We start from the raw sequence: 9,991 nt of genomic DNA, 5'->3' as shown, positions 1-9,991 counted from the left end.
GAGAAATCTTCTTAGATTTTTAATAGCAGGCTTCTCCCCTGATTACACAGGAAAATGACCCAGGATCATAGCTCTTACTGATTACGATGTAGGAATATTAGAGATCCTCCTTTAAACAGGAACTTCTTCAAAGCCCGAAATGCTCAGTGATGTTCTCCCTTCCACGTCCACTCAACTGGAGCTTTCCTATTTCTGCATTCTGTGCACCTGTTTAGTTGATGTCTAGACTTGGACTGGCTCGGGTTCCATTAATTAAATTACCTCTGTTTTTGGCTGGAACAACCATTAACTCTGAAGATAGGAGTAGAGTAAATCAGTAAATTTGTTTTAAGATGAAATTATTTCCTGAAATACCTCCAGCAAGTAGTTCCCCTAGGTTTCATGTTCCTACCTTGTTTTGTTATCAGAATCACATTGACCTTTTCTTTTAGTTTTTTTTTTGTTTTTTTTAATGAGACCCTGCCTAAAATGTATGCTAGTAATTACACTGCCATGAGTTCTATACCGCACCTTTGTTTGCAACAACTTTATTTCAGGCAACTGCTACAGCTGCCTAATTGCCTAAGGGAAAACCTGGATACTCTGCAACCTAGGAAGGCAGCTGATCACTGTTTTGCCCATTGCTGTAATCCTTACAGAAATGAAACTTCTTTTCACCACTCTCTAGCTGGTATATGTCTACAGGAAGTAAATAAGTCAAGGTGGCCATATGAAGTGTTCACAGGCAATTTACTCTATGCTACCCATCTGAATACAAATGCAATTCAAGTGATCCTTAAGAAAATGATAGAGCAATTGGTAACTTCGAGATATAGTACAAAGCTTCTTAAATTGTGGGTAGTGACCCCTCATGAGGTCACGTAACTGAATGTGGGGGTTGCAAAATTACAATTTATTATCAGTAAATGTTTGAGTTGTTCACTGATTTTTATATACCTATATACCTGGGGTTGTGTAAAAATTTCTTGGGTTGAAAAGATAATGAGTGGAAAAAGTTTTAAGAAGACCTGGTATAGTAGCCTTGGGTTATGGTCCCTTAACTGGTTGTTATTAGCTTCATGAATGTGGGCAAATTACCTTAATTCTCTGAGTCTCAATTTCTTCATCTGCTATCTGATGGGTTTGTTGTGAGGAAGCACGCTTGTAAACTTTTAATCAATGTCTGAATGAGCTATTATTTTTCAATTCTGTTATCCCATAGTGTCTTCATTCACTAAAATAAAAAATACTTCAGTTTCTAATCAACATGGCTAAACTTTGGAGAATTCCTTGTAATATTACAGTATGGGATCTGGTATATGTGACATTTTTCAAATGTGCTTTTGATCCTTCATAATTATTGGAGAAAGGAACAGCTAAAGAGTACACTAGTCCTGAAGTCAAGAGTATCTGAGTTCAAATCCAGTCTAGGACCCTTGATACTTACTAGCTGTGTAATGCAAATCTCTTCACCAAAAAAAAAAAAAAAATTCCTGGGGAGTGTGGGGAAAGGAAATGTTGATATTTAGATATTCCCAAGAACTCTTGGAATATTCAAACAAGAGTTGTATTCTAAATAGTGATTTGTGATCTTGAAGTAAGGAAGTATCTAGATTTTTAAAGGAAGGCAAAAATTACAGAATCATAGAATCTAGAGCTAGAAAGAAATCATCTAATCCAATTTAGGCCTCCATACTGGAGGGTGACAAAAGTGGAGATGGGATGATTAAATAAATTTACCAAATAGACAAACTATTATTTTTAATAGTTTTTGTTTACCAGATATTTGCATGGGTAATTTTACAACATTGACAATTGCCAAACCTTTGGTCCAATTTTTCCCCTCCTTCCTCCCTCCTCCCCCAGATGGCAGGTTGACCAATACATGTTAAATATGTTAGAGTATAAATTAAATACAATATATGTATACATGCCCAAACAGTTGTTTTGCTGAACAAAAATAATCGGACTTTGAAATAGTGTACAATTAGCTTGTGAAGGAAATCCAAAATGCAGGTGATCAAATTTAGAGGGACTGGAAATTCTATGCAGTGGTTCATAGTCATCTCCCAGAATTCTTTCACTGGCTGTAGCTGGTTCAGTTCATTACTGCTCTATTGGAACTGATTTGGTTCATCTCATTGTTGAAGAGGGCCACGTCCATCAGAATTGATCATCATATAGTATTATTGTTGAAGTATGTAATGATCTCCTGGTCTTGCTCATTTCACTCAGCATCAGTTCATGTAAGTCTCTTCAGGCCTTTCTGAAATCATCCTGTTGGTCATTTTTTACAGAACAATAATATTCCATAATATTCATATACCACAATTTATTCAGCCATTCTCCAATTGATGGGCATCTTCGTAGTTTCCAGTTTCTGGCCACCACAAAGAGGGCTGCCACAAACATTCTTGCACATACAGGTCCCTTTCCTTTATTTAAGATCTCTTTGGGATATAAGCCCAGTAGTAGCACTGCTGGATCAAAGGGTATGCACAGTTTGATAACTTTTTGAGCATAGTTCCAAATTGTTCTCCAGGATGGCTGGATGTATTTACAGTTCCACCAACAATGTATCAGTGTCCCAGTTTTCTCATATCCCCTCCAACATTGCACATTGTCTTTCCCTGTCATTCTAGCCAATCTGACAGGTGTGTAGTGGTATCTCAGAGTTGTCTTAATTTGCATTTCTCTGATTAACAATGATTTGGAGCATCTTTTCATATGACTAGAAATAGTTTCAATTTCTTTATCCGAGAATTAGACAAACCATTATTTAGTAGAATTGGTAAGTTTTCCAATAGAAGCAACAAAAATGTTGCTCACTGTAGGCTCCAGAGCTACTATCAGTACATCCATTTACCTAATGATCTATCTTTTCATTGTGTAAAGAGCTAGAACTGAGCAAATGTACTTGACCTAGATGCAAGGTAATCCAGCACTTAGGGCTAATTACCAATTGGACAATGCTCTATTAACACATTTAGAGGATGACCCTACTCAACTCTGTGCTGGCTCATCTGTGCGTGTGGTTAGAGAAGGGAGGAGAGATCAGGGGGTGGAGTAGGAGGAGGAGGATTCATTCTTTGGTGGTAGAGAGAGAGGAAGGAAGTCTAGAGATTCCTATATCTAATCCCCTGAGAGCGATCCCAAAGGAACAAGAATAAAGACTTTTGCTTATCCTGACTCCGGCTGATTCTGCGATATCCAGAGTCTCAACATCATTGCTAGTTGTTTGTTCTTTGTTCTTGAAGGGGACCATTATATCAGGAAGGTGACCTGCATGTAACCTGACCACCAATGAAAACTTTGACATTGGAAAATAGACATACAACTGCCTTACTGATGATTTCTGGAACATGACCATGATGATTCTGGAACATAACTAGGGATTTACTTATACTGTGATATTAGAAGACATTCTTGAAGTTTAGATATTTTGAATGGAAATTGAAGTCATTTAAAAAAAAATTTAGCAAATGAAATAATGCATACCTGAATCAGGAGAGTTTCATCTGGATTGGCAATATGAATTGTGGTGCACATGAAATAAGTGGAAGAGGCTTATATAGTAGAAGATGTGGCTTATAGAATCTGACAGGTAAAAATCTACCAGCGGCCAGTCAGATTAGAGATATGAGTGACAAAAGAAGGTGAGATGCTTTAGATTGAGTCAGATAGAAAAGATAGCCCCTGGGACAGAACTAGAGTCTTAAAACTCCTACATATAGAGTTCATTTAGAGATTATAGTTCCTTAAAGATAAATTTGCCATGATCTGTGCTTCTGATATAACCCCACTGACCATGTAGTCAAACAAAACTAGCTGTTCCAGGATTGTAATAATAGGGAATTTTAGGAAAGCTGGTCAAGATATTGAGAACACAGTCTCATAGGATACTGCCCTTATAAGTACCTGTGTTTTTGGTGAGATTGCTTTAATTATTTAAGTAACACGTAAAAGGCAACAATTAATTGGAGAGATGAAGTCCTCAGTATGGGAAAATTAATTGGGGAGATAGAGGTCCCCAGTAGGAGAAAAGGCTGTAGTTTAGAGAAGAGTTTCAGGGAATATTTGCCAGGATAAACTGTATTGACAAAAGTCCTGAAGATTCTGGATTCTCAGAGAATTCACTATTAGTTAAGTGATGGGATATGTCTTATTCTAGAGATAAATTTGAACAAGGTGTCACAGCAGAACACACCTCTAGGTTGTGTGTGTTGTGTGTGTTGAAGGTTAGTGTGGTAGGAATTTATTTCACTGAAATGGCCAGCAGTTACTCAGAGCAACTAATTTTGGGGATAGTCAACATAAAATTAAACCTGGTTGTGTTTGGAATGGAAAGTCTTAGGAAGCATAATCCCTGCCTTTGAGTCCATAGACATAGGGTTTCCCAGAAAGGGGATGAAATGGTAAGGCTATGGACCACTTCTTTTGTCAGTATCCTAAAGGTACAAAGGGGATAAAAAGTCATCCAAATGGGTTTCAGCATAGCACAGCTCTTTGATAGAAGGGCTAAAAAGTCTTCCAAAAGGCTGTAGAAGGGAACCATGAAAAACACCATCTAGGTTTCTTATTGCTCTGAAGATGGTGGCCACTTTGCTCTGGTCCATTATATTTAATAGGAATGGGTCTTTGCAGAGACCAGCTGTGAGCAATATGTAGCACTTGTAAAACCAAATAAGATCATCTTGTAGATTTGATTTAATTATCCCTATGAAACTTAGTTTTGTATATCTCCTTTCCAAATTCCATCTCCAATGTACTGAAAGTAGAAAGAAGCATCTTTAGAAATAGATAATGTACTCACAATAAGAAGGCCATAACATTTGAATTATGGAGATGGCCAGTGAGAAGCTATGAGCAATAGCTCCCAACGGCTATACTGCAGCTAATTATAGTCATCAAATGGAAGTCAGCACTTTTTTTGGTTTTTACAGGCTGGCAATCATATTATTTTGGAAACTTTTCTTTTTGGAAAACATAGGTCAGATGGGACTTCATTATGGCAGAGCAGAGTAACCTTGGTATATTCTTGGTGTATTTGTCTTTATTTTGTGTGTCTCTGGAGAAGCCTTGAGTAGTTGGCCATGCTATTAAGTGGTGAGTTTCTTGGGTATAGAGAATAGTGAAAAGTTTGGTGGGAAAGAACAGGTATCACAAAATCAGTGACAATTAGATAAGTGGTTCTCTATCCTTTTTGGCCTGTTTATGACAGAGGTGATCTATCAAAGGTGATCTATCTAAGGTCCTATCAAAGGACTTTAGAAGTCATATAGAAAGAGAATGTTTACTCCTGGGCCATACTGCATCAGTATCTCTTTCACATTGGGGTACCTTATAATTAATAAGAGTAAATTTCTTTCCTCTTCTGTTTCTTTTTTCACAAAAAGACGCATGTGTGGAAACATGTTTAACATATATAATTCATATCAGATTGCTTGACATTTTGGTGAAGGGGGAGGGGAGGAAAAATGTGTGCTCAAACTCATAAAAAAATGAATGTTAAAAACTATCTTCACATGTAATCGGAAAAAATAAAATACTATTTACAAAAAAAAAATAGAATAAAACTGCAAATTTAAAAAGTAAGGGTATTTTGGCCAGTATTTTATAACCTGGCAAACTATATTATTTTAGAACTTCTTGTCTTTAAGGTCAGTTGGGACCTTAGAGGCAGAGAAGTGTAGTCTTGGTGGACTGATATTCAGGACTATAATTCAAACTCAAGTCTTCTTGATTATAAGACTCTTTCCATTGTGTCAAGTTATATCCTTCTTTGGAAGTGAAAAGGCTTGTACATTCAATATTCCTGAAGAGCCTGCTGAGTCTTTGGAAGTCACAAGTCATAGCATTCTGATGTAATATTTCCCCTATCCAAAAGTGACTTCTCTTGCTTCTAGTGTTCCTCTTTGTCCTTCAGAGGAATAGTCCAGATCCGAGATGTCAAATAAGGACTATTAGATATAGAAGTATCCCTGTAGACTATATATTGACTTAGAAAACCACATATAAATATTATTTATGTTTTATCATTTTTATTATTTAATTTGATAATTTAATGATTTATTATTTAATATTTTCCAATTACAGTTTTAACCTGATTTTGGCTATATTGAGGAGTATTGTGTGCCTCAGAATAATTGACACCTTTGGTCTGCCTAGCCATCTTTATCACCTACTCATTCCTTAACATCTGGTTTCTTAACCTTTACCTTAAATCTGATTTCTTTTTTAACCCTTATACAAAACTGCTTTCTCAAAGGTCATTAGGGTTCTTCTAATACAAATGGATTTATTTTCTTGACCTTTTTATAGTATTGAGGCTGTTGATCATTTCTTCACTTGTGGAACTTTCTCCTCTCTGATTACCTTTTCTCTCTTTGTCCTCACTAGTTCTTTCTATTACCTAAAAGTACATTTATAGAAAGAGGAAAGAATTTCATAAAGAGGGAAAGAATTAAAAGGAGAGAAAGAGGAGTGAAAGAGCATGGTCCTTGAGATGTTGACAGAGAGTAAGAATTAAGGGCTAAGGAGAAAGAAAGAGCTTTGGTATAAGGACCCCATCCTCTAATACAAGGGAGGAGAAACTGACAGGTGAAACAATAGAGGGTCAGAGAAAGAAAGGAAATAGAAACTCCTAGTTCAGATGAAGATGGGAGGAGAGAAAGGATCCTGGGTAGGTGTAGGGATAGAAGGCAAGTTAAGAAGATCCCCTGTACATTACAGTTGTGCATTAAATTGCATAAAAGGGTATTTTTTATAAGATGTGTAGGGAAAGTACTGCCTATACATTTTATAGACCTCAGTCTATAATTCTGTTTAAAATTATATTTAATTCCAATAATCAAGTCAAATTGAAAATTTTTATTTTTATTTTCTCTTGTCTTTCAATAATACTAATAGGTTTTTTTTAAATTGGGATTTAAACAAACACAAGTTTCAAAACCTAAAATATTTGGGGCAGTGAAAAGCTCTATGAACATTTGAAATATTCTTTTGTCCCTCACTGGCATAATTTTATTGGTTTTACAAATTCTCCCTTACCAGTTTTTTCAGAATTACCAGTTTTCACTAGTCAATCTTCCTACCAATTAAAAACATATATGAAATTAAATCAAATAAAATCAACATCATTTTAACATGTAGACAACTTGAGTCAAGCTATTTTTAGCTTCTTCCCCTTATTCCTGAAATTTACAGTTTGCCTAGATTATTGCTCTTTCACCAATCTTGCCCTTTAAACCTCAAAGTATTTATTACATATTTTAAATTTACTTTAACAGTTTGATTTATTGAATGCTTCATTTCTTTTGACTAGTTAAAAATTAAAATGTCAAATTAATTTTATATCTGCAATTTTATATCTACTTCAATTTCTCCAAGAGCTTTATAGAAGATAACTCATTTGATCCTCACAAGAGCCCTGTGAGATAGCTGCTTCTTTTTTTTTTTTTTTTTTTTTTTTTTTTTTTTTTTTTTACATATGAGAAAACTGAGGGTGAGAAAAGTTATGTGACTTACCTAGAGTTGCACAGGTAATAAGTATACAAGAGAACTAGAACTCAGGTGTTTTTGATTCCAGTTCTAATATTTGATCATTAATATGTCCACACTTAATTAAATTTCAGTCTTCTATATCTAAGTAACAATCATTGATCGAATTAGAAAGTCAGTACTGTTACATGTTCCTATGTCTAAAACTTCCTCTCTCCTAATTCTCTGCCTATTGAAATTTAATGGTTAATAATACCTTGAATGGGTAGTATGTCTTTAGTAGATATTTCTATACAACCCTTTGTCTATACATCAAACCCTACAAATTTATATATTTGCCAAAAAAAAAAATGTTCACTCTTTTTATTTCTAGGAAGTGATCAAGATGATGTAATCAACATCTTGGTGTTCCAACAGAGCACTCTGTAATTCACTTTAATTTGGCTAATTTTCAATAGGCACTTGGAAGAGCCAACCTAGATTTTTAAACTGTGAATTCTTGGAGAATGTTGAGTAAGCTGTTGGACAGCTGATAGAAGGGCTAGATTTTCCTACTGCCTGCTGTTTTCTGATAGACACATTAAACCCAATTCTCCACTTCAAGCTCAGGAGGACCAAGCATCTGTCAAGCTGAAGAGAAGATCATTACTATAATGGCCTTAAATCAAACTGTGGCACTGATAGGAAAGGGGAAGCATTGGTCTCTTCTTCATAATTAAAAAAATAAATAAATGTACACATGCACACATCACACATATATATGTGCACATACTCAAATATACATGGTATATGCACATATATTTATGTACACATATAAATACACAGAAATATGTATATAATGTACATATATGATAATAATATGTACATAACATACATATAATAATTATATTGCATAATATACATATGTACATATTTATATGTGTATATTTTATTTTATTTTATTAGGCATTCTTAACCAGAGGTCTGAGAATTTAAATAAACTATTTTGATAACTACACTTTAACACAATTATTTTCCTTTGTAATCTTACATATTTTGTTTGATGCATTTATAAACATTACTATATAGACTTTACCAGACTGCCAAAGAGGTCCATGACTCAAAATGCAGTTTAACAATCTCCGTATTGGAGAACAGGAGCTGGTTTTTTTTTTGTCTGTTTCTTCAACACTTAGTACAGTACCTGAAAAATAGTGAGCTCTTCAGAAATGCTTTTTGACTGAGAGATAGACACATATTTTGGCAAATGGCTTCCAGGTGGCAGAATTACTAGAGTGGTATGGCTGACATCTCTGTTGAACTGAATAACAAATACATTGGATGATAGAACTGACATCCATAAAGATGTTAGGATTTTAAAACTGAAAGAAAAATCAAGGATCTTTCAATCTAGAAATTCTTAGTTTTTCCATGTGTCATTACTTGTTGGTGCTTAGTTGTATCCAGCTCTTTGTGATCTCATTTAGGTTTTTGTTTTGTTTTGTTTTGTTTTGTTTTGTCAAAGATAATGGAGTGATTTGCCATTTCTTTTTCCAGCTCATTTTACAGATGAAGTAACTGAGGCAAAAAGCATTAAGTGACTTACCCAGGTCTCATAGCTAGTAACTGTCTGAGGCCACATTTGAACTCAAGAAGTATTCTTAGTTTCAGGCCTAGAACTCTAAAACACATTTATTAATTTTTTTTGAACAAAACAAATTCATGGACCTAGGTTATAAACCCCTGGTAGAGTCTAGTTTTTTAATTTTATAGCTAATAAAATTGAGATCTGAAATGGGAAAGTGACTGATCAAAGATCATACAGATAATGTACCAGTACATAGACTTTCTAACTTAAAATCCAGTGCTCTTTCCTACCCTATAGTAATATTTCAATAGATTGTATTGGAACTGAAACTAACAAAGTGAAGTGTAATAGGGGGAAAAGATATGGTTCTATATTTAGGATTTAAAAAATCAACTATACATGTACCTCAGAAAGACCTAACAATCATGGGACTATAGGATTTTGGTGATTAGCAAGATTAATTTCCTCCACAAAGTCCTTACTTCTATGGTGGTGAACCTGACCCTGAGTTCTTGCAGGTTATGTCTGTCAGACAAAAACTCTGGCAAGCTGTAAAACACTGGAAGAGCTTCAGTTATTGTCTTGGAAACAGACTGTCTGCTTCCCGAGGACCAGCCCAGCTAAGGATGGAGAGATTTATCAACAATAGGCGGGCTGGCTACTTGCTGATGAATTTACTATGGTAACTCATGAAATATAGACAGTCTTTTTAAAAAATGATCCCTAGTCCTGCACAGAACTCTTTTTCTGCAAAATAATTTTTTTAAAAAGAGGACAAAAATATTAAAAATTATGCCAGTTTTAGACCATTTATAAACATTTAATTAATTCTTGCTGCTAAATAAAAAATTGTGATCCACGTGACTGGTGAGTAGATCTGAATTGGAAGAACTGAATGGGATCAGTCTGAAAATTTTCATCAGAAGTAAAACCAGAAGATAAAAA

The sequence above is a fragment of the Sminthopsis crassicaudata genome, chromosome 3 (genome assembly GCF_048593235.1).
Source record: "Sminthopsis crassicaudata isolate SCR6 chromosome 3, ASM4859323v1, whole genome shotgun sequence".
NCBI lineage: Eukaryota > Metazoa > Chordata > Mammalia > Dasyuromorphia > Dasyuridae > Sminthopsis > Sminthopsis crassicaudata.
This window is presented reverse-complemented; position numbering follows the sequence as displayed.